At 44.2% G+C, this 15,778-nt stretch overlaps 1 long non-coding RNA gene across 1 annotated transcript in view; it reads right to left on the bottom strand.

Moving 5' to 3' along the window:
• Positions 1–15,144: 15,144 nt before the first annotated feature.
• LOC108788030 overlaps positions 15,145–15,778 on the bottom strand; it is a 6,568-nt gene continuing 5,934 nt past the window's right edge. The window contains exons 2-3 of the long non-coding RNA XR_001941304.1: positions 15,425–15,430; positions 15,145–15,227 (exon numbers count right to left, since the gene is read on the bottom strand). This is a non-coding gene — a long non-coding RNA (uncharacterized LOC108788030). The remainder of the gene's footprint in view (positions 15,228–15,424; positions 15,431–15,778) is intronic.

The raw sequence follows: 15,778 nt of genomic DNA on the forward strand, positions 1-15,778 counted from the left end.
TATGTTATGCTGCCTCCTAATGTGATGGGTTGACTCCATGCTATAGGTATGATTTTGTGAGCCAAAGCAAAAAGACATTATTATGAGTATTATAATGTGTGTGGGGAGGGGTGGGGGTGTTCTGTTATGAGTATTTTATATGCAAAACTGAATAAAAAGTACTTTAAAAAAAAAAAATAGTATTATAATGAGGAATCTACAGACTTTTGCTGGGAAGTAGAGGGCTTCAGCTAAATCCAACTTTGGCAAAATTTCCCCACTAAACACCCTGCTAAAAATAAAAATGTGTTACGTGATCTGCTTTGTTTCACCTATGTGTTGTCATAATTCTGAAAATAAAACTACATTGTCCCAGAAATCTATTATGTCAAAGTATTTCTCAGCTGTGTATTGGCTTTTATGAAAATGTGCCATAGGAGGTTATTCTTGTAAGAATAAAACAGCGACATGCAGCGATGGGACTTAGTTACTATTCACATTTTACTAGTCTATAAAAGGCAGTGTTTGCTGTAATCAGCAGATCTTCAGTTCTTACCTCAATAGGAAACCCACTGACTTTTTAATTAGAATATGATGCCAAGAACCTACAAACAGATGGTTCGTACTTTTCCCACTGTTTCTTGGCTGAATGTAAACGTTTAGGAAATGCTACAGTGTTATAATCTATTGTGTATTCACCTCTACACTATGATTCTTGTGCTATAATAACTTTAATAGTACGTTTCATTCTATGAGAAAAAACAAAGCTGGTGCAAACATCTATTAAAATAATCAAACACATTTCTCCGATTTTTGTGTTAAGAAATGTGCACAACAAAATTGGCCAAATACCATCAATATTAAATTAAAGACCTAGAAATGTAATAGAGCCTTGTAAACCAGGTCAAAAGATTGGGGTGTACAAAGACCGTATGTTGATGGTTACCAAATTAACTTTGTGATACACCAAAGGGTTGTACGGAGGGTGTTTTTCAACCTAGCCTTTGTTCCTCCATTACCCAGGTTTATGGTAATTTTACATTTTAATTGAAGCATTTACTTAAAGTATTATTAAGGGCTGGTTGTTTTTTGCTTTAATGCATTCTTTGCATTAAGGCAAAAAACACCCAGCACTTTTCTAACAATGAGCTGTGACGTGGTAGGGACGTCTATGGACGCACACAGCTATGTGCGGGCACGGCCATGATTGTGCTTGTACAGGCGCCTTCACAGCAGTCGGCTAGCTGATGGAGGTTTAATGTCGCTTTACCTTGAGTGGATAATTAAAGTCAACACTTAGGCTAAAAACACTTTTAGTAAATGGGCCTCCAGATATTAGCAGGGGTTTTTACTAAATGCTAACCGCTAATATGTTATCTGCAACCTTAAAGCTGAATAAACAGTTACTTTCACAGTATGCTAAATATATATATGAAATGTCTTCAATTTGTAAGATTTGAAATTCCTTTTAAGCCAGTCTTGTAATCCAGGAAGGGGTGTGACAAAGCAACAAACAAAGCAATGATTTTTTTTAAGCAATACAGCTTGGCCACTGACCTGTCCCCAGCCTGCTGATAGACCAGTAAAGGAACATTAGTGGATTCAATTGTGATGTTTTAGTATCTGTGTGGAGCAAATTATACTCAACTGAATCCCCCCATACAGTTTCCTCTCTGATGCCATTTCCGCGGTAGCACCTCAGGGCCACAGAGTAATCCTCACCTGCCAGTATACTTGACCCCCTAGGGCTGACACCAGTAGTCTTCTGGATCATGAGGGAACCTCTCCAGTGAACAGCCATTGGGAATTGTCCATGTCACATGGGCAATGACATGGAACCCTGGAAGAAGAACCCCAGTTGTTTTTTTTTCAGTCCCGTGATCAGTGAGGCGGGGAGAGGATATGAGGATGTTTATTTTATCCTGGATTTGAACTTTAAGGGCTACCTTACAGGAAATATATGGCTCCAGGAAACCCGTTGAGATATGTTATAGTTCAGTACCTGGATAGCTGAAAATGTTTTTGTACAGTCTGCCACTATTGGGGTTAATGTTAAAATGCATATTTTATTTACTTGCCACAGCCATTTTGAATAGTAAGCTCCAGTTTACAGACACAGAGCAGGGGTTAGGGAGTTGGCACTTTGTCTTCAAGCAGATTTCAGCTATAGAGTGAAAAACATAAATAGAAGGCACAAAAGTAATTTCTTTTCTACGCCTCATTATTCCACAGTGGCAGAGTACATTTAAAAAGAAAAGTGCTCGTTCCGTCTGTTCTCCATCATTTGTTTTCTTGCTTAAACTAGAATTAAACTCTGATTGAAAAACAATTGTACTATGTGGATAAAAGTAAGTGGAACTTTTCCACTTTTTTTGTAACTTACTATTCATTGCATTGAAAATCTGGGTGCCGTGCTCAGCTCTGTGGCATCCTTACCGTTGATGCACATCTTTTTGGCATTCCCTTGACAGCTCATGCAGGGAAGACCTCATTGATAGATATTAGGCTGAAACTTAAGGTGGCAACAATCCTCCTGCATAGACAGACACCCAGGGAGCATACTGTGATGTCCAATGCCTATGGTGCAGTCCAAGTTCAAACAACCAAAAGTTGCTGCTTTTGTTCAGTAAAGCATGTTCATGTCTATAGTATATGCTGTGCTGTCAGGGAAAAAAAAATCAGCATAGTGTTTGGGTATTTATCATTGGAATCATTGAGGGAGCAATTATGAAATCACTTATAAGCATGTGCTATTGTCACAGTAGGCATATCTGAGCATTCACACTGCATATGATACTCCTAACACTTTCCCTGGGATTAAAGGAGAACTATGGGGTCAGTGTTTTTCCCCATAGTTCTCCTTAGGGTAACGGGAGGACACAAACTAGCGTCCTCCCGTTACCCTAATCTCAGTATACCGCGAGCTACAGCTCGCGGTATACTGAGACCCCGCAGCCGGAGCGGATCCCGACGTAGATGACGGGATCCGCCCAGCTGCGTGAGTGACAGCTGGCTCTGCCTATCTAGAGGCAGAGCCAGCTGTACCCGCCCCCTCCCCCGTCCGTTCCGCCAGTCAGCGCTGGCAGATCGGAGCGGGGAGAGGGGAATCCAGCCCCCCCCCCGGTCACGGCAGAGAGCCGTGACAGGATCGAGAGGTGAGCGAACTTGGTATGTGTTCGCTCACCTCCCGATCTACTGAGCCGACCTGTGACAGTCTCATTGTCACAGGTCGGCTAGAACTATGAGGTGAGTGGAAATCACTCATCTCATAGTTCTCCTTTAACCACTTGAAGTCCGGGGTGCTAAACCCCCTTCCCATCCAGGCCATTTTTCAGTATTCAGCGCTGCGGTACTTTGACTGACATTTATTCTGTCATGCAACGCTGTACTGAAATGAATTTTATACCCTTTTTTGGGGACAGATAGAGCTTTCTTTTGGTGGTATTTAATCACGACTGCAGGTTTTATTTTTTATTATTTTATTTTATTTATTTTTATTAAGGAAAATTTACAGAATTTTTTTTAAAAAAAACTGTTTCCCCTATATTAAATTTGAAAACATTTATTATTACCCAATTTTTTGGTAAAATATAAAAGACAGGGTCACGTCAGGTAAAAAGACATCAAACATGTCAAGTCTTCAAATTGCGCACGCGCGTGAAACCTCAAAAAAAATACATTACCCAAAATTGGCCATAGGGACGCTTTAAAAGCTGTTACCGCTCATCAGTTTAGTGTTATCAGTGATAGCACAGAGGGAGATCAGCAACCGGCAGCACTCGAGGGGGGATGGCTGGAGACAAAATCGTGCCATACAACCGATCGGCAGCTATAGGGCCGCTGATCGGTTGTATGTGAAACAGCCGTTAACGGCTGTAAAAACGGGTGGGTCTTTCCTGCCCATGCGCGCGCAAGGGGGCGTGCGCGAGCAGGAAAAAATTCCGCCTGGAGACAGCAACCCGCTGATGCAAGTCCGCCCTTAGTCCGTTTTTTCTTAACGGGCGACGGCAGGGGGTTAAAGTGTCTTAGACACTTTAGAATTTTGACATGCTTCCACACAGGTACATAAATTTGTCAAAAGGGGAGAGCGCCGAGGTCGAAGTGTCCATGCCAGACATTCTGTCCCCATCAGGCTCTGCCCACTATGACTGTTCAGTCCCGAGTCATTTGTTGCTAGGACCACTGGCAGCCTTTGTTGTAGCAACCAAAAAAGCTATGCAGCCGCATGCAAACAAGCCACATGGCTTGCTCTTTAATACTTGTACACAGTTTACAGCCTCATTCCGAGCACCGTGACCTGTCTCCGTATTCTAACTTTGAGTTGGTCTTCATTACCTCGTTTCCTTATCTATAAACTGGCAATATTTTTTTTAGTTTGTCACAGTCATAGCAACACATTGTGAAAGTGACGTAAGTAAGAACTACCCAAAACCTTTGCACGTCAAAAGACTATCAGGAATTGGGTGCAGGACTTGTCTAATGTGAAAATAGCCAATGTGCACTATGGCTTTTTTTTTTTACAACTCCTTTATTGATATCAGGGTGCACTTTAAAAAAGTACAGTGTCACGCCTAAAGGAGATGTGCATGTAAAATTGCTAACAACAGCTAGATAGACCCCAAAACACTGGAGAAAAAATAATTTTTTTTAGGCTCATTACCACTTAGCTGGTTTATGTTCAGATGGTGGAGTGTACAAAATATACTCCTTAGTAATTTCATTATATCTAATCTGTTGCCTGTACCAATGTATCCACATGTTTCATGGATGCTGATAAATGGTAAGAGGATACAAGCTGATTGTCTGTGATTGATGCACTGGTGTACATGCATAAGCTTTAGTAAATCAGGCCCAGTGTCTTGAGAACCACATGCCGTTTTCTACATCCTCTGAAACTGTCTCTAGATTCTTCCAAATTTATGATATCATTACTGATAACAAAGGCTACATTTCATGTTTACTCTTATTCATCATCACTTGTTATATTTTACAGTGACTCAAGAGCTGAAAGAGGTTGGGGATATTTTCTCTTACCAATTATGCACTGTGATGAGGAAATATACAGTCCTTTGACATTGTCGTCAAGTCTTGTGCTTTTCTGTAACCTTTCAATAACTTCAAAGAAAATGTTATTTTATACATACATATATATATATATATATATATATATATATAGTCAAAAGAATATCTGGAATTGGGTGCAGGATTTTCTAATGTGACAATAGCCCCAGAAAAGTGTCACAAATTGCCTCCAATGTGCACTATGGCTTTTTTACAACCCCTTTATTGATATCAGGGTGCACTTTAAAAAAGTGACTTATATATCAAAACGATTAAAAAAACAGCTGTTGCTGCAATATTCACCTTCAGTTCAGAACTGACACCCCCACCTCTCCAAGATACATTTTATTTTACTTGTTGAGTGGTGGCCATCATCTTTTTCTGAGCCCAGGTTGTCATGGACCAGCCCTCTGCGGTGGCCTAATTACACAACCTGGGCTCAAAGGATTACTGCATTACAAAGCACTCATTACGTGAGCTCGATTTGGTGCAGAAATAAGCCTTACCCCCCTGCTATAACTGGTGCAGAAGAGGGGGATGGAGTTTATGAATACTACACTTACTCAATCACAACTCCAAGATGAATGAAGCAAACATAAATGAACCTCATTAGGTAGTGAAGAAAAGATAAGAATAACAGTCCTGTACCTAGCACCCACAATAATCAATCCAATAATTGCATCTTCCATATTTTTATTCTGGCAGGTTATGTCTAAAAATGTGAGCCCACATCAAGCTGAAGCCTCTTAATTCCAGTGAAAAAGGAAGATGTAAAATAAGGAGAGGATAGTTGAATATAAATAGTAAGTAATAGGCCAAGGTATCTTGGCCGTGTTTGTGGGAGGAGTTGCGGCGGCTCTCCTCCCCTTAAGAAGGGAGACAGGGAGCTTCAGGGCACGTCACAGCGAGGTCGCGCTTGACCCCCCCGCCCTTCCCCAGGTTCTATCATTTCACTAGAGCGTGCCCACTTATTTGGCACGCTGACCACAAAATCATGGCACACATCAGGTTGGTATTATGTAGGGGTCATGAAGGTTCGGAAGCCTAAGTAACTCTGACCACAAATACTTTTATATACCTCTCCTGCAATGAGAGAGTGATTCACTGGAGGTCCAGGATACCTTCATTACTGAAGTAGTAGAAGTTGTACCCTTTGCAAAATTCATGTTCACTGAACATAGCTAATAAGGGGAAGCTGCGTTCACTTTGATCAACCATGAGGCCCCATTCACACAAGATCAGAAGCAGTTCAGCGCGGTTTTCCGAGCGAATTTTGAAAGGGCGGTTTTGGGCGTTTTTTATCTCGTTTCAATGCTGAAACGCAATTAAAGATGCCCCAATACGCTCTGATCAGCGTGTTTCCATTGCAATCTATATGCGCGACAAAAGAACTCAGGGAGCATTTTGGCCAGTTCGGAGACGCGCGATTGCATGAACTGGCCTCTTAGGAATGGATGGGATCGTTCATGACAGCGGTTAAGTGCAGACAAATCCGCGCAACCGAACTGCCCTGGTGTGAACGGGGCCTTATAATGCTAGTAAAAATCCTGTTTTTCAGATTCCCCTCACACATGATTGGGCATTCAAATTGCCTTCAGGTGTACTGTATTTACAAACATTTACTTTGCAAAGAGTTCATTCACTTTGCTACGTAAACGGCCTCTATTCTTTAGTAAATAAAGGGTCTGTGCCCAGATCATCCGTAACATCATGGTGACTGAAATCACCTGACAAAGCACAGAATAGAATTGCATAATGGGAGATGAACCATTTTTTGTGGTTTAGACCTGTTCAGGCAAAATATTCTCATGGAAATGATTGCAAACATACCAGAGGATGAATTCAAAACACTGTGTGTGTAGATAATTTGTAATTTAGATAGAAATAGGGATTCATGGCGTTCCCCTTTAAAATTCTCAGAGAACCTATAAGAGAAATCTACCCCTGGAGACCCAGCAGCAACCTCATCTGCAGCTGTGATATATCTTACTTAGCTTTAATATACAATACTCAAGATTAGTAGTGCTGGGAAATCTAAACAGAAGTTAATTGTGATGACAATGTGACATTGTACCACTACTCGTTTTCATTACTAGTGTACACTCTTCTAATGCTTGCTTGTTAGATTTACATTTCCTTGTAGTTTAACTATAACTATTGCAACAGATAATTTTGCTTTTCTTCATCCAACACTTTCGGGAATGTTGTTCTCTGGTTTCTTTCACCAATGACAAAACAGGACACAGAGATTAAATAGACTCCAGGAAAGACTCGCAACTCCATGCAAACAGCTTAACTGTCGCTTCTTGAAGAAGTGGTCATGGAGATTTCTTAAGTTGCAATTGTTTTGTTAGGTGATGCTCCAGTTTCAGACAGCCGCAGGACAAGTGCAGATGTAAACAATTGCAAACTTTTGCAAAACTTGCGTAAAACATGTGCAAGCTCTGGTCAAAACAGGCGCACATGTTAAAAGGAGTGGCTAAACAGATTTGCATATAAAAAAAGACTTAGGGGCTAAAACCTGCTTTGATAAATTGAAAGTTTGCTGCCCCCTAACCAACAGTTTCAAAATATGTAACAAGCTAGCTGTGACTTTGGCCTGGTGAATAACCTGACATGTGTAATGCTCGCCCTGGGTGAGGGTCAATTCCCTCCGTGGATCGCAACTGCGGACTGGAGAGGTTCGTAGGAACGGGTATCAGAATAGCAGCCACTCCCTGAATTGCCCAGTTTTGTAGATTTAGGCGGTTAGGAGGCTGCAACACATCACACCCCGTTTGTACAGCATGCAATAGTAATAAACTGGTTCAAGTATGCAATTGCAGGTAATAGTAATGCACTGGTTCAAGTATGCTATTGCAGGTAATAGTAATGCACTGGTTCAAGGTAGTACACAGCAGGCAATAGTAATAAACTGGTTCAAGGTAGTATATAGCAGGCAATTGTAACAAACTGGTTCAAGGATATATATAGCAGGCAATTGGGAGTACTGGTTCAAGTATGTCACAGCAGGTAATAGTGATGCACTGGTTCAAGGTTGTACACAGCAGGCAACAGTAATAAACTGGTTCAATAGGTAGCAAATGCACAGGAGTACTGCGGCTACTGCCTTACATAGCCCAGGTTACTTGCGGTTTAGTGACCACTGCTATGTTCATATGAGGGTACTGGGTCCGGTTAGGTTGAGGCGAGTGGAGCGCTGAGTTGATCAGCGTCCTTCCACTATCAACAGAAAGACGCCAATCAACTACTGGATCTCGGCTTTATGCCGAGTGCTGCGTCTTGAAGGGGCGGAGCTTCGCGGCGCGCCTGCACCCGACGTAGACTGCTCTGAAGGGAGAGATGAAGGAGGCCGGTGATGCGCCTGCGCGAAGCGGCGACGGAGAGCAGCACCAGACGCCATCCGACGGCGAGCTGGGGTTGCTGAGCCGTGGCGCGCCTGCGCAGGACCGCGACGGCCACCCGCACCAGATCCCTGCAGTGTCCGTCCATTACAACATGGCACTAACAATTTACCTGGCATGACTACAGAGCCATAAACAAACAAATCCAGTTTCTTCCATTATGTCTACCACCTTCAAAAAGGCCACAATCAGGGAGCAAGATATACCCCATCTATATTATCAATCACCAGAGGCCATTTGGCAGAGAATGTTTTGAATACAATTAGTATTATTACTTGAATCCATCTTTTTACATAGCACAGAAAGTCTAACAATGGCAGCTTGCTGACCATTTTACAATGCTGTGGCTAGGGGCTGGTTGATGACCAAACTGTATTGCTTAACTTCAGTGGGGTTACTGGGGTATGCTGTGTGGCAGGGGTGTCTGAGTCACAAGTCTTACAGATAAATCAGCTCGCATAATTTTTTTTTTTATCAAGATATTCTTTAATATGGAATTACCAAGTTCTTCAAGTTGTTTTTAAAATTTCATAGAACAGAGAAACTTAAAATTAACAAACTCAGAACTATACAGTGTGACTTACGGTGCATAAAGAATTAGAAAAAAACATCCTTCAATCCACTTGTCGTATATGTAGTTGGTGTAAACTTCCAACCCAACCTTGAAGTATGATATTGTAATATATAATGTGGATTCATGAAGACAGTTTCATTGTAAATGAGAGATATATCAATAAAAGATTTTATCTATGATTCAAGAATAACAATGGTCTGTGTGATCTTCACTGAACTTGAGAAGCAGAATACATAGGGGTTGATTTATAAAACATCCACCCAGCCATAAGCTGGGTAAGTGTTGTTTGCACAGCTTTACTGCCACTAGATATCTCTATTTAGTCGAGGGAATGCCATGAGAATGGTATTTTCCCAGCATGGGCCCCATAGTGTATGGCAGGAGGTATATATCTCTTCCAGAGACCCGAGGTCTCTTTGCAGTGTTCTGTTACTGTTCGCCTGTAAATGGACCTATATCTTGAACCCATTTTTCTTCTGTTCTTTTTTTCTTGCTTTCTTCTATACTTACTTTTGTCAGTGGGCTGTAAGAACTAGTAAGCAGAGTGAGATACATTTGAGATACTTCTGCACTGAGCTATGGGTAAAATCAATTCAGTTTTGTGAAATATAAGGTCAGTAATATTTGTTGACCAGCAGGGGAATGTGAAAGTTGGAGATATCTTAAAAAACTTAGTCTGTAGTTGCTGGAAGGATTTGCTGGAAGTCTAATAGCTTGATATAGGTGAGGAGGTTGTCAGCATTTTTCCAGGGACCCTTCCAAATTAATCAGCTAAGTGAGACATCTGTTATCCCACAGTGAGTATATTCAATAAAGCCCTGAGAATTAAGGATTAATTCAATGTCTTTTCAGATCGTATAGTACAAATTGAGAATGGGGTAGCGTGCATATTTTTTTCTTAAATCAACCGCTTTCAAGGTTGAATTATTACATTGCTCATGCACAAGGGATGATGTCAGTGCTTGGTTAGGGCCACCCAATAGACAAAAGTGCCATCCCCCAAAGTACTGCAGTCATGCTGCCAAATAATACTGCCAATTCTTCATCTTCCCAGGGAAGGCATAACATTTCCAATTTCATTTAGGAAAGTATACTGCTCTAGATAAGTTCGTGAAATAGCACACATCATTTGTGAAACCATTTTTTTGGTATCCAAATATGAGTGTCGTGAAAGATATATGAGGGAGTTAAGGTAGCCATGTAATTTTTATGAAATGTATACTTTGTACTATGGTTAGAGGCAACTGTGTCCAGATTTTAGATTTGTATTCAAACCTGGGGCGCAATGGAAGTAAATTAGGTTTTGCTGTGGTCATACAGGGATTAAATATTGAATTGGGTCTAGTGGTAGTAGACAATTTATTATTAGGTCCAAAAACCTACCAAAGTTTTGCACTGTTATCATAGCATTTTCCAGGAAGGCTTACATTTTGCATCAAGGGTATCACATTATACTCTATGTCACCCACCAGAACCTCCAGTCTAGAAGTACCTTCTCTTATTTTTGTTTACAAGACCAATACGTGTGATTCCCTCTGTGAAGCCGCCACATCATAACCCCACCAACATTTTGGCGTAGTCGGCAGGATGTCAGAACCACCGTCCTCAGGCGGGGGAGTGGCTAGAGGGTCAATCATGGCACCATATGGAGCAGCTTTGGCACTGATTCCAAAATTTGATGGCACCAATATCTCCCTGACAGACTGGGTGGAGAGATTGGACAGCTCAGTCCACTTGTTCGAAATACCCGCAGCACACTTTGCAGATTTGACTGTTAATGCGCTAGAAGGGAAAGCCCGCCGGGCTGTGATGGCTCTGCCCGAGAAGGAAAGAGATAGCTGTAGCAGGGGTCACTTGTATGTCCATGAAGGTCTATGAACAAAACCTCAGAAGGGTCGGGGTTGTGGTGACCTGGAATGCCTCCTTCCCAGAGATTCCAGTGGTGCTGGGCATGAACGCTCTAAAAGAACTGGACTCAACCCGCCTTCTTCGGGAGGCTTCAAAGCAGACATCCGGGCAGTCAGAGCCGCAGCTGCAGAATCTGATCAACGCTTGTACAGAGAAAGTTGGGGTCATCCGCCTCCCTGCCCGGCATTGGGTTATTATATCCTCACGTCGTGAGTTGGTGTGCCCCCTTCCCGTGGTGACTAGAAGACACGTAACAGGAGCTACCGTGATGGTAGAACCACAACGTAATCTGGAAACAAAAGGTGAATAGGTGGTAGCCAGGACTCTGTCGGTTGTCCGGCAGGGACAAGTGTTGGTGCAACTGGTTAACTTGGGGTCCACTCTTATCCAAGTGCCCACGGACGTGGCCATTGCAGATTTGTATACGGTACCCAAAAGCTGTATTACTGATCCTTGCCCTGGGGTGGAGGCCGCCTGTGCTTATTTACAAACGGCCCTACCTGACTCGGAAGATGCCCACCTTTCGCAATTGTTAGCACAACTTGCACTTCCGGTGCAAGGGATGATCCCTGAACAACGAAACAAGCTCCAGCAACTAGTTCGTAGAAATATGATCGCATTCTCTCAGGGCCTTGAAGACTACGGCTGTACTAATGCTTTGGATCATTCAATCCACACTGGAGACATGGCTCCTATTCGTGAAAGGTATCGTAATATACGCCCTGCTCTTTGTCAAGAGGACAGAGACCTATTACGTAGTATGCTGCAAGGGGGGGGGGGGGGTGATTCGAGAGAGTCACTGTCCCTGGGCTACGCACATAGTTCTTGTGCGGAAAAAAATTGGCAACTTAGGTTTTTGTGTGGACTATCGCAGATTGAATGCCTGTACTCATCGAGATGCGTACCCACTGCCCAGGGTCGAAGAATCCCTAATGGCCTTGGGGCAGGCTCAGTACTTCTCCACTCTAAACTTGGCCAGCGGATACTGGCAGGTCCCAGTAAAAGAGGAGGATCGTGAAAAAACTGCTTTTATCACCCCTCTGGGACTATACGGGTTTAATCGGACGCCCTTTGGCCTGACTAATGCCCCAAGCACTTTCCAAAGGCTAATAGAACGTTGCTTGGGAGACTTGAACTTTGACTCCGTCCTGATTTACTTAGATGACATCATCATCTTTTCCAAAACGTTCGAGGACCATCTGCTACATCTGGATCAAGTCCTCACGCGGCTAGCCCAATATGGCCTTAGGCTCAAACCGGAAAAATTTCATCTCATGAAAACCAAAATCCAGTATTTAGGGCATGTGGTCGAGGCAAAAGGGGTGTCCCCCGATCCCGATAAATTTCAGGTGGTACAGACTTGGACAATCCCTAAAACGGTAACAGAGCTTCGCTCCTTCTTGGGGCTTGTGGGTTACTACCGCAAATTCATTCCGAACTTTGCTACTATTGCAGCCCCCTTGACCCAGTTGCTGCGTGGACAACCTGCCCACTGAAAAGGAAAATCTTCTCCCAGTATTATTGACAGTTGGGGGGCAGCACAAAGTGAGGCATTGGGGGCCCTCAAGGCGAAGTTGACTTCTGTTCCCATATTTGCTTACGCTGACTACTGTAAACCCTCCCGGGTGTACACCGATGCCAGTCTCCAAGGATTGGGGTCTGTGCTTGCTCGAGAGCAAGATGGAACTGAACGTGTGATCGCCTATGCAATTCGGAGTTTACTCTCTACAGAACGTAATCCAGTCAACTACAGTTCTTTTAAACTCGAGCTGTTAGCGGTAGTCTGGGTCGTCATCGAAAAGAGACTGCTAAACTTGGGGCCTTGGAGCAACGCTGGGTGGCACGACTGGCCCGGTTCAACTATACCATTCACTACAAACCAGGATGCTCCAATGGTAATGCTGATGCCCTCTCCCAGTTTCCTCTTGACCAGCCTCAGGATGATATAGATCAACTGCTCGAAGCGGATGAGGTTGTTCCTCTGGTGGCAACCTGCAAGTGCAACTGGCCTCAACGGCTCTGCAAAGTAACCAAGTTCCACCAAGAGGGCCAGAGATTCATACTCCTCGAGAGTGGCTGCAACTCCAGTGGAAAGACCCTGACATTGATCAGCTCATGAGATATTGGGACAGGAATCGGAAACCAGATTCTAAGGAGCGAAGAAGGCTCTCGTCGACATTGTGTCAGCTTCTAAAGCAGTGGGATATGCTGGAAAGATATAATGGACTCTTGTACCGGAAGACACGGGTTCCAGGGGAGCCGCGAGTTATTCATCAACTGATCATCCCTCAATCGGAGGCCTTAGAGGTTTGTTAAGTCTTTCATCGTATTGGAGGACACTTCTGTGCAGAACGGACGGAGGCCTTTATTCGTACGTACATATTTTGTCCGGAATTGTCTAAGTGGGTGCAGAAGGCATGTCAGGGGTGTCAGAGTTGTGCTATACACAAAGGGAAAACAGAGAAAACTACCCCTTTGGTGGTGAGCACAGGAGAACCCTTTGAATTACTGACCATGGACTTTCTGACAGTGGCTGACACCTCTTCGGGGTACCGTCATGCCTTGGTGTTTGTGGACCACTTCTCTAAGTTCGCCATCGTGTTGCCAACCAAAGATCAGACGGCCGTCACTACAGCTAAACTGTTCTGGACCCATGTGGTCCAGCCCTACGGGTGCCCCAAAAGGTTTCTGTCTGACCAAGGGCCGAACTTTGAGTCCAAGGTGTTTTCTGAACTGTGTCGCCTTAGTAGTATTCGGAAGTCTCATATTACCCCTTACCATCCCCAAAGAAATGGGGCCTGTGAACGCTTTAATCGCACATTGTTAGGATTGATTTGCACATTAGAGCAAGAACATTGAGAACGCACTGCATAGAACCACTGGTTATACTCCCCATTTTTTTATCTTTGGCCGTTGTGGCCGTTTACCGGTGGATTTACTTTTGGAAACTTCAGAGTCTATCACGGCAAGGACCCCTGATGAATGGGTCCAAGATCACTGGCACCGCCTGGATCAAGCCAAACAGATAGTGCTGGGGAGACATCAGGATTTAGCCGAGGAAAGTGCTGTTCAATTGTTTCCACTTACACCTGGAGACAGAGTCTTGGTAAGAAATCCCAAACACCTGAGGGGCAGCAAGCTGGAGCCCAAGTGGGAGCCCAGTCCATATCGGGTCAAGCAGCAACCTTTTCCTGGGCGGCCTGTGTATGATCTGGTTTCAGAGAAGCCAGATGGGCCGCACAAGAGACTGCACCGTAATCTTCTTCGTCCCTGTGTGTACAGTGCTGATTCACTAATAGATAATCCTATTCCTGTCTTTCCCCCATCTGCTAGACTGGACAAAAGCCAGGAAATCCTCAACAGTGATTCGGCAGCCTGGTACCTGCCCCCTCTGCCGGCGGTAGAGAATTTATCCCCAGCTGAAGGAATTACAGAGAACCAGGCTGCTGCTACTGAATGGGACTTATCTGCGAGGGAACCAGATGTGCAACTTTCTCCCACTCCTGTTGAGGATGAGCCTCTTATGGATGAAGTAGCACCTACAAATCCTGTTGCAGAGGAGGAACAGTGCCCTGTTGCGTCTGATGGAGATGGACAGTTGGAGGATCCGGAGCCTCGCTTACCCAAGCCTACTACCAGAGGACTGAAACCTGTCAAATATTCTGATTACGTGACTTGAACTGTTATGTGTTGCTTGTTTTCTTGCTTACTATACACCAAGTGGCCAGATTATTATGACCACCCCCATCAGTACTTCGTTGGGCCACGAGATTACTTTGTTAGGCCACCTCGTGATTCCACGAGATGTTGAAAGGTGATGCGAGGATTCTGACACTGCACTGTTGCCCTTCTGTTGTCTTGTACCAGTCTTGCCACTCTCCGTTCTGCCCTAACATTGACTAGTCGCTAACGGCCACAATTTGTACGTTCAGACCCAGATTTTCGGCTGACAGTCCAGTCTTTAAACACTTTAACCTCCCTGGCGGTAATCCCGAGCGTGACTCGGGGTTAATTTTCTCTGCCAGGAGCGGTAACCCCGAGTCACGCTCGGGGTAACATTGCAGAGCTGTCAGCGGAGTCTCCCTACCTTCTCCTGGCGATCTAGCGATGTCCTCCGCTATGATCGCCGGCGAGAGTGCCGGCGGCATCTGACTTCCTGGTTCCGTTCCCTGCGAGCAGCAGCGGCGCATGGGAGCAGAACTGGGCGGGAAATTCAAAAGTAACATAAAAGTGACACACACATAAAAGAGGTGATACATTGTAATCTGAGAGGATTACACTGTATCACCTCAGATCTGACACTTGATCACAGTACAGTGCCCCTTGCCTGCCATTTTACTGTCATTTGTGCTCATAAAATATTTATAACATGGCATCAAAAAAGCTCCACTTTACTACAAAAGCGCTTTTGGGCCAGTTGAGTGACAGCGACACGGAGGTGCTCGCAGAAGTGAGCGATAGTGAGTCGTGGGGAGATTTGTCGTCTGACACGTCTGACACTGACCTGGCAAGTGACAACGGCGATGATCCTGCACCTGACCTCAGCGATGTGCGCACTTGGTGCCCTATTGACTGCGATACGGACCAGGTAGCACCCCAAGATTCCTGTTCACTGGATCACCTGGGATGAAGGTAGATGTTGAGCGTGACAACCCTCTGGCATACCTGCAATTATTCCTCACTGAGGAGGTAATTGAAAAAATTGTCACGGAGACAAATCGCTACCAAGAGCAGCAATCCGCTACGCTGCATGCCAGGTTTTCCAGAAGCAGAAAGTGGGAACCGGTGACCAAAGAGGACATCTGGCAGTTTCTGGGACTCATCATTCTTCAGGGGGTGGTGGGGAAACCGC

The sequence above is a fragment of the Nanorana parkeri genome, unplaced genomic scaffold (assembly GCF_000935625.1).
Source record: "Nanorana parkeri isolate BGI_ZX_2015 unplaced genomic scaffold, ASM93562v1 scaffold301, whole genome shotgun sequence".
NCBI lineage: Eukaryota > Metazoa > Chordata > Amphibia > Anura > Dicroglossidae > Nanorana > Nanorana parkeri.